This window comes from Rhinolophus ferrumequinum, chromosome 7, assembly GCF_004115265.2.
Source record: "Rhinolophus ferrumequinum isolate MPI-CBG mRhiFer1 chromosome 7, mRhiFer1_v1.p, whole genome shotgun sequence".
Taxonomy (NCBI): Eukaryota; Metazoa; Chordata; class Mammalia; order Chiroptera; family Rhinolophidae; genus Rhinolophus; species Rhinolophus ferrumequinum.
The window spans coordinates 70,565,499-70,575,879 of NC_046290.1; the positions used below are offsets into that span (position 1 = coordinate 70,565,499).

Genomic DNA, 10,381 nt, shown 5'->3' on the forward strand with positions numbered 1-10,381 from the left:
CATTCCCACCAACAGTGTATGAGGGTTCCTTTTTCTCCACAGCCTCTCCAACACTTGTTACTATTTGTCTTGTTGATGATAGCCATTCTAACTGGGGTGAGGTGATATCTCATTGCGGGTTTTATTTGCATTTCTCTGATGATTAGAGTTGTTAAGCATCTTTTCATATGTCTATTAGCCATTTGTATGTTCTCTTTGGAGAAATCTCTCTTCAGGTCCTCTGCCCATTTTTTAATGGGATTACTTGTCTTTTTGTTGTTGGTTGTATGAGTTCCTTATATATTTTGGATATTAGCTCCTTATTGGAGGCATTGTTTTCAAATATCTTCTCCCATTTGGTTGGCTGCCTCTTTGTTTTGTTGATGGTTTCTTTTGCTGTGCAGACACTTGTTACTTTGATATAGTCCCATTCATTTATTTTAGTTTTAACTTCCCTTGCCTTTGAGGTTAAATTCATAAAATCTTTGAACCCAAGAACAATAAGTTTAGTACCTATATTTTCTACTATGCAGTTTATTGTTTCAGGTCTTATGTTTAGGTCTTTGATCCATTTTGAATTAATTTTTGTACATGGTGACAGATAGCAGTCTAGTTTCATTCTTTTACACATGGCTTTCCAATTCTCCCAGCACCACTTATTGAAGAGGCTGTCTTTTCTCCATTGTATGTTTTTGGTTCCTTTGTGGAAAATTATTTGTCCATATTTATGTGGGTTTGTTTCTGGGCTTTCAATTCCATTCCACTGGTCTGTGTGTCTTTTTTTCTGCCCATACCATGTTCTTTTGATTATTGTTTCTCTGTAATGACCCAGCAATCCCTCTCTTAGGAATATATCAAAAAAAATCTGAAAACGTTTATCCATAAAGATATACGAGGTCGGACAATTAAGCTTTCAAACTTGTTGCACAGATGTTGCTAAACTTTTTTGATATCAGAAGGATTTTTCATTATGAATCTGTACCAACTGGACAAACACTTAACAAACTTTACTGTTTGAAAGTGCTGAAAAGGGTGTGTGAAAAGGTTAGACAACCTGAACTTTTCGCCAACAATTCATGGCTCTTGCATCATGACAATACATCAGCTCACAGGGCAGTGTCTGTGAGGGAGATTTTAGTCAGTAAACAACTGTATTGGAACACCCTTCCTACTTACCTGATCTGGCCCCCAATGACTTCTTTATATACCTGAAAATAAAGGAATTATTGAAGGGAAGACATTTTGATGTCATTCAGGACATCAAGGGTAATACGATGACACCTCTGATGGCCATTCCAGAAAATGAGCTCCAAACTTGCCTTGTAGGGTGGACTAGGTGCTGGCATGGGTGTATAGCTTCCCAAGGGGAGTACTTCGAATGTTACCATAGTGATATTCATTAGTGAGGTATGTAGCATTTTTTCTAGGATGAATTCGTGAACTTAATTGTCAGAATTCATATGTGCTCTGATGTTCACAGCAGTTTTATTTATGGTGGCCAAGACATGGAAACAACCAAAGTGTTCCTCAATAGATGACTGGATAAAGAAGATGTGGTATATATATTTACGCAATGGAATACTACTCTGTCATAACAAAAAAAAAAGGAAATAGTGCCATTTGCGACAACATAGATGGCTCTTGAGATTATTATGCTAAGCGAAATAAGTCAGACAAAAAAAGTCAAGAACCATATGATTTCACTAGTATGTGGGATATAATCTTGAAAACAACAACAACAAAAAAACAACTCAAACAAATAAAAAAACAAAAGCTCATAGAGACAATAGTTTAGTGCTTACCAGAGGGTAAGGTGAGAGGAGGGTGGTAGAAGAGGGTAAAGGGGGTCAAATATATGGTGATGGAAGGAGAACTGACTCTGGGTGGTGAATACACAATGCAATATATAGATTATGTATTACAGAATTGTACACTTGAAACCTATGTAATTTTATTAACCATCATCATCCTGTAAATTTTAATTTAAAAAAAAAAGAAAAATAATATGGCTTTAAATATGTTAACTTAAAAGATTACTCTACAGTTACTCTAAGTTACTATCTTAAATTACAGCCAACTAAATTATTCAACGTATATAACTTTACAAGATAAATGCAATGCCAAAAATTGAAAAATGACAATTTAGGAACAAATCAAACTCCTATGGAATGTTTAAAAATGGAATTTGATATACTCCCATTCATTTTAGGTAACTGAATCTACAGATCCTTATTAAATTTTTTCTTATTCTACTCATAGTCAGACAAGTCTTAATCAGGGTTATAGTTTTTCTCAGTAGCTGCATAATCAACCATCTCCAAATGGAAGTTACATGGTTACTTTGATATCCCTAAGGATTATGTTGACCTCAGTATCTTGACTTTTGAGAGGCATAATGTAGAAAATTTGAAGTTATATTCTCTGAAAAGTACCTACATATGTTTTATAAATAGATTCATATTTTAATATTAATTTGAGCTATTTAATAAGCAATGGAATTTGCCTATGTAACTTTAGAAATCTATAATAAGAACTTGCTTATGCAAGGTACAGAACTAATGAAGTATCCCTGAATAGAAGATACTTATCAGAAAATTATTTTGTGCTTATTTCAAAATGCAGAAAAGACAAACACACATTTGTCATTGAGTATGGCTATAATATTTTTCTCTTGGAGAAAATTTTGGATTGACTAATAAATATATTTACCATTAAAAAAAATCACACTTCAAACCTTAATAATGTATTCAGTAAAGTATAACTTTAACTAATATAAACTCCTATAAATTATCAAAGGCTCTGCAATCACAAAATATTTCCATGCATAAGCAATTGAGTTGCTTTAAGAGTTTTTAGCTAAAGAGATTTAGCATTCAGTTTTCAAGACTACATAAAATATATTCAGATTCCTTTTGTATTAGTTGGTTCATTGTCTTCCTAGCAATAGTGAGATGGCAGAACCAGTGGTTGGTCCATCAGTGATACTTCTTATTCACAACACTGTGTAATGGAGTTTACAGAAGAATGCTTCGCTCTCCTCTAAAGGGGAAGGCAATGCATCCATGATATAAAACTTGAAAACATAGATTAAAGTACCATTTAAAGGGAAGGGTTTGGTTAAATGCATCACTGGATTAGCCTGAAAATCATTGTCTGAACATAAAGGCCATGACTTTTCATGGCCTTGAACTGGCTGTGACTTCAATACATATTTGCCTCAACTCGCCTGAAACAAATGAACCCAGGTTTCTTAAGTGCAAGTTTTCAGAACCTTGAGATGAATAACAATAAGGTGGCTATTGATTATTTACAGTTGAAGCTCCAAACACTGTAGAACCAAGCAAAGCCATCCTGATAAGCTGTATTCAAATGCCTGACTTAAAAAAAAAATCCAAATGTATGAAATGTTTTACAGCACCATAATGTGTTGTGTAATGATAATGATAGTATATAGAACAGAAATGTTGCAAGTATGAAGAAAAGCACCATGAGATAAATTCAGGGTTACATTATAAACCAGGGGCAAACAGGGCAGGATTTAGATAATTGCCTATCTCACATGTCTTCACACTGATTGACAGATTAAAATGCTGTGATATTATACATTTTTAGAAATCACACTTAGACATTTAATATTTCGAGTATTTCTCATGTTCAATGTAGAGTTATCCAGGGATTTAGACATACATGTTTTAGGCTAAAGCTAAGAAGATATTATGCATTTCTGTCTCTTTTTATAAGTACTAAACAAAGGAGTCAATTTCAATTTGACTTCTTTCATCAGCATGTCCAACCAAGAAAGAGGAGCCAGTGAGGAGTTCTTTTAATGCTTTTGTAATAGATGACCAGGTAACTCAGACCAGTTGTTCTACTAAGGACAATTAGAAAAGCTCTGGGGCTGGCATTTAAAGGAATCAGAAAACAACAATACAGTGAAGAATTACCATGACAAACTCAGGGAGAAGAGAGCAATTTTGGATACTGATCTCATCATTGAGGGGCCATTTGTGCCCTGGAAACTTTAGCCTCTCTGGACTCACGGAGTTGGCAAATCAGTAGACATAAAAACTATAGGATAAACTTTGTTTTTGTACACAATCAGAAAAGATTAGAAAAGGATTACATACCTAATAGCTATGAGATAATTCCTAAAAATTTTCATAAACTGGTATCATAAAGATTATGTGAGTTAAGTTAGTATTTAATTACATTAAAGAATAATTAGATTTTTAGTGGAATAAAATAGAATTTAATCTCATACTTCTCGAATGCCATGAAATCCTTTCACTCATTGATTTGTTTTCTGTTCATCCACCCATTCACCCATCCATTGTCTGTCTATCTATCTATCTATCTATCTATCTATCTATCTATCTATCTATCTATCTATCTATCATCTATCTATCTATCTATCTTTCTATCTATCATAGTACTGCCCTAAACAATCACACCACCTCCTGATTTAGTGATTCCCGACATCCTCTAAATTGATTTCTGAGAGCTGTTTTTGGACCCCAAAGTTTCATTCTCGAAGGCCACACATTTTCAGGTAAATGTGTGATAAGTATTGGTTAACTGTTATAGTATTACTATGAAAGAATAGCAGTTATAGTTCTCGATAGCTGTGACTTATGATGAATTTCTTAAATATATTGCCATAACCTGATTAAATTTAAATAAACTACTATCCCAATCAGTAATACTGAAATAAAATTTTCCCCAAAAAACCTGCCCCAGTGAAAACTTAGGTCATAAACCCATTCTTTGCTTCTGAGGTCCTGTGATTGGTAGATAATAAAAAACGTGTATTAGAACACGAACTGTTTCTCAGATAAATTGATGCTAAGCAGGCAAATATGGGATGCTCAGTCCAGTAGGGAATAAAGAAACATGTCATGTATCCAAGTTCCAATTTTGTCTATAGTTGGTTGGTTTTTTTGTGAGTAAACCACTGCGGATGATAGTACCCAAACTCATAATACAGAGACAAGTCGTACAGATTGATATGTATGCTTACTTCAGCCTTAAGATTCTGTTGGGTTTAATGATAAGTAATTAACATTAACATATATTGACAGTACTGAGGCTGCATAGACTAGGAAGATGTTTAGTTCTCCTAATCCTAACTCTTTATGAAAAAAAATACATCTTGCTTTAAAAATATTTCCCCTTTAGTTTTCAGAGAAAAGTTTTACTAGAAATGGGATTACATATATACAATGTTATATAGATTTTCCTTGTTGTGGTATTCTATTGTTTTTCACAGCAATATTCAATCATAGCACTTGTAATCATATGCCAAGAATTGCAAGAGCTATAAAAGTACTTTGACTTAGTATATATGCATCAGTGAATCTCAATCTTTATTAATTAAAGTGTATATAGATGTTTATGCACCATCCAAACATTTCTACATGATTCTAAGCACCTTATACTGCATTGTATCTTTTTAAAAATAATTTTAAAAGACAGTATGCTTATTTAAACTATTACTTTTCATAATTCATCAAATCACATCACATGTCAATATCTTAATTTTATTATCTTACTGGGTACATTCCTCAGTGTTACATAAGACTTCATATAAATTTAGATAAGAATTAGAAGTACAGTTAAGAATTTCCAGTCAAGATGGCAGAGTGAGTGAATATTGTGCTCACCTCCTCTAAGGACTCCATCAATTACAACTAGACTACAGAAGAACCATCATTGAGAATTACCTAAAATCTAGGTGAACAGAAGCCCAAAAACTACGGACATGTAGAAGATGCTACCTCGACACTGGTAGAAGTGGCAGAGAGATGGAACAGGCTGGTCTCACACCCACATATGACCATTAAAAATTGGGAGAAATATCTTGTCTGTGGAGGTACCCCCTGGAGGAGCAAAGGTTCCCAGGCCAACACCAGGCTTTCCAGTCCAGAGTTCTAGTGCTGGGGAGGGAAGTCTCCATAACTTCTGGCTGTGAAAACCAGTGGATAATGTGAGAGAGAGGGCAGCTGGAGTCCCAGGCACTTCTCTTAAAGGACCTGCATATGGACTTATTTGCTGACAGAGTCACTAGCTCTGAGCTCCAGTGCTAAAGCAGCGGCTCTAAACATGACACCAATATATGGGGAAAAACTGAATTGTCTGGTTTGAGGTTCCGGGTTGGAGGGGAAGCTTTCTCCCAGATGGAGAAGCTGGCAGAAGTCTTTGTTTAGCCCTGCCACATCCCTGCATGCAGAGGAGGCAGACACCATATTTGAGTCTCTGTCATACTGGCTATCACCTTTCATCTGCCCTGCCCTAGGGATTTAGTGATTTCTGGACACCCTGCTCCACCTAAATTTTGGGCACACCCAAACCACTTCCAGTGGCTTTTCCATACAATAATCTGTCTTACCTCAAAGTTGAAAGCTTTCATAAAAATCTCTCAAAGGTACACAAAACCCAAACAAGAAGCATTTGGCTTCAGTGTGCCCTGTACCTCTGGCTGAGCAGTACAGAGCATGGCACTAAAAACAGCCAGTCTCGGTTTGCATATTGGCCTCTCAAGGGACCTCTAAGCCCAGTGCATGTGGTGGCCATCTGTGGATTGCTTTGTGGCTGACACCAAATGGGCAAAGGCAGAGCACAGGCTGTGGCTAAACTTGGTTTGCAGCAGATTCCTTCCAGGTGGCCCCAAGGCTGGCAAACCTGGTGGCCAGCTTTGGACCAAGCCAAAGCATCCCCTGGTAATTCCACAGATGACACACACAAAGGGCAGACTGGGCAGGCACCAGGACCCTGCTAAAGTGAGCCATGCTCTGTAGGGTCATCCTTTGCATCATAGCTCCTCCACTGTAATCACAGCCAGTCCACACAACAATCAGCCTGAAGGTCAATCCCTTCCACTAATGTGCAAACAGCAACCAAGGCTCAACTACAACAGGAGGGCACATACAACCTACACAATGGACACACATGTAGCACCTGGTTCTGGTGACCAGGGAGACTGCACCACTGGGTCCCACAGGACACCTTCTACATAAGGTCACTCTACTAAGACGAGGATGTATAGCATTCTTACATAGAAACAAACATGGGAAGTGACCAACATGGGGAGGCAAAGAAACATCCCAAATAAAAAAAATAGAACAATCTCCAGAAAAAGAACAACAAACAAACAAACAAAGAAAAAACAAAATGGAGACGAGCAATCTACCAGATGCAGAGTTCCAAACACTGTTATAAAAATTCTCAATGATCTCAGGAAGAACTTCAACAAAAAGATAGAGAACATAAAAATGGAGATAGAAAACACACACACACACACACACAAAGTTATAAATAAAGAATACAATAACTGAAATGAAGAATACATTACAGGGAATCAACAATAGATTAGATGAAACAGAGGCTTGGACAGCAATTTGAAAAATAAGGTAGCAGAAAACACCCAATCACAATAGCAAAAAGAAAAAAGAATCCAAAAAAAAATGAGGAGCCTCCAGGACAACATCAAGTTTCCAACATTCGCATTATAGGGATACCAGAAGGAGAAGAGAGCAAGGAATTGAAAACTTGTTTGAAGAAATAATGACGGAAAACTCCCCTAACCTGGTGAAGGAAATAGATATACAAGTCCAGAAATCACAGAGCCTCAAAGAAGATGAACCCAAAGAGACCCACACCAAGATACAGCATAATTAAAATTCCAAAGGTTAAAGAGAAATAAAGAATCTTAAAGACAGCAAGAGGAAAGCAGTTAGTTACCTACAAGGGAGCTCCCATAAGATAATCAACTGATATCTCAACAGAAATTTTACCGTCCAGAAAGTGTTGGCAGGAAATGTTCAAACTTATGATTAGCTAGGACCTACAACCAAGATTACTCTACCTAGCAAATTTATCATTTACAATTGAAGGACAGGTAAAGAGTGTCCCAGACAAGAAAAAGTTTAAGGAGTTCATCACCACTAAACCAATCTTACAAGAAATGTTTAAGGGATTCTTTAATAATAATAATAATAATAATAATAATAATAATAAGAAGAAGAAGAAGAAGAAGAAGAAGAAGAAGAAGAAGAAGAAGAAGAAGAAGAAGAAGAAGAAGAAGAAGAAGAAGAAGAAGAAGAAGAAGAAGAAGAAGAAGAAGAAGAAGAAGAAGAAGAAGAAGAAGAACAGGAAGAGGAAGAGGAAGAAGAAGAAGAGGAAGTAGAAGAAGAAGACAAATAGGATCAAAAATATGAATAATAAAATGGCAACAACTACATATCTATCAACAATTACTTTAAGTGTAAATGGATTACAAGTTCCAATCAAAAAAACAGGGTGGCTGAATGGATAAGAAAACAAAACCCTTGCATATACTGCCTACAAGGGACTCATTTCAGATCAAAAGGCACACAAGGAATGGGAAAAAGATATTTCATGAAAATGGATACAAACAACAACAACAACAACAACAAATATCTGAGGTAGCAATACTTATACCAGGCAAAATAGACTTTAAAACAAAGGATATTACAAGTGACAAAGAAGGACCCAGTATTCCCACTTTTGGTATATATCTGAAGAAACCCAGAACGCTGCTTTGAGGGGAGGTGTGTATTCATATATTAATTGCAGCATCGTTTACAATGGCCAAGATGGAGGCAGCCTTGGTGTCTGTCGATAAAAGAATGGGTACATATATACAGTGAAATATTGCTTGGCCTTGGAAGAGAATGCGTTCATGCCAGCTGTGATAGCATGATGGACCTGAAGGTATTATTCTTAGTGGAGTATATCAGACAGAAAAAGACAGATGCAATGTGATTTTGCTTATATGTGAAATATAAAGAACAAAACAAACAGTAACAAACTTGTAGATACAAAAAGAACATTTTGATGGTTGCCAGATGGGAAAGGGATTGGGGAGGAGTGAGAAAGGTGAAGGGATTAGAAGTATAAATTGGTTGTTATACAGTAGTCATGAAGATATAGGGTATAACATAAGGAATATAGTAAATAATATTGTAGAAACTATGTCTGCTGTCAGATGCATACTAGATTTATAGGGGTGATAGATGGGAGAATGGTTGGGGAGCAAGGCGAAAATGTGAAGGGATTAATAGGTAGAAATCGGTAATTACACTATAATCATGGGATGTCAAACAAAGCATGGAGAATATAGTCAATAATATGGTAATAACTATGTATAGTGGTAGGTGAGTACTAGACTAGTCAGGGGGATAATTCTTAAATTATATAAATGTCTAACCACTAAGCTGTATACCTGAAATTAACATAAAATACTATTGAAGCTCTAACTAACTAAATAAATAAGGTGTAAAAAAATAAATAAAAGTACAGCTAAGAACACAGTCATAATCTGTATAAGAGGATTCACCATCATGTACCCTAGTTCCTATTGTGGCTCTTTTTCCTGTTTTATGAACATCTCAAACCATCTCATTTTCATTTTAGGAAAAAAAAAGCCACTCCTCTGAGCTCTATCCAACCAAGTGCCTAGCCTCTGTGTATTACTGATTTGTCTTGACCCAGTGGTATCTGTCCACCCTGTGTACAGCAGCAGGCCGAGGACACTTAGGGTTCTTATGAAACACATTGCCTAGGAGGCCTATATGGCCATCGACATATTCTTTTTGTCAGGGATTTGGAAACAAAATTGAATGGGTTGTTTCAAGTTTTCAACCTAATAAATATTCTTTGGATTGCTGTCTTTAGGAATTATCTGAGCTTTTCTGTTACAACTTTCTTCTCTGGAGGAGGTGCCAAAGGAGTAGCCTAATGTGGCTCTACTACCAGTATAACTGATTTGTTGGGAGAGTTTCCACTCCTCCCATCTGCCTTTAAAGGAGCAATTGTAAATGGATGATTTATCCACCATACCTACATCACAATTCAAAGTGATATAACAACATAGTCATCTCCTTTGGAAGCCCCAGGCGAGAAAAATCCACTTCACTTTCAGCAGAAGCCCTTTTTTAGAATGGCAACTTTATTCTAATTGTTTTTCCTAACGCACACAAAGTCTTGACCATTGGAAGGGTAATGAGAGTACCAGTCACTTCTGTATATTTCAAACAAGGTTATCATCAGCTGTTCTACAATGTCTTCCATTAGCTATTTACTCAATTTATCATGTTATTTTACTAATCTTGTGACAAAGAGCACTGTTGTTGCAATTGAGATTCAATGTCTTGAATCTCATGATCAAGAAAAATCTCTGAGGTAGCCACCAAAAAGCTCTTTAGCCCCAACAACAAGTAGGCCAGAGTTAGAAGACCACCTATACTTTAAGTTTCCAACTCTTTCCCACATATTTTATAAATCATCATCCACTATCCCTGAAATTTATGAGACAATATCATCAATTTTTAAATTCACCAACCCATTTCTAATAAGTTGTTTATGCACAAAGGTACATATTCAA

General features: G+C 36.1%; 1 pseudogene; it reads right to left on the reverse strand.

The window, feature by feature from the left end:
* Window positions 1-9,467: 9,467 nt before the first annotated feature.
* Window positions 9,468-10,134, reverse strand: LOC117024615 (protein BTG4-like; annotated as a pseudogene).
* Window positions 10,135-10,381: the final 247 nt, after the last annotated feature.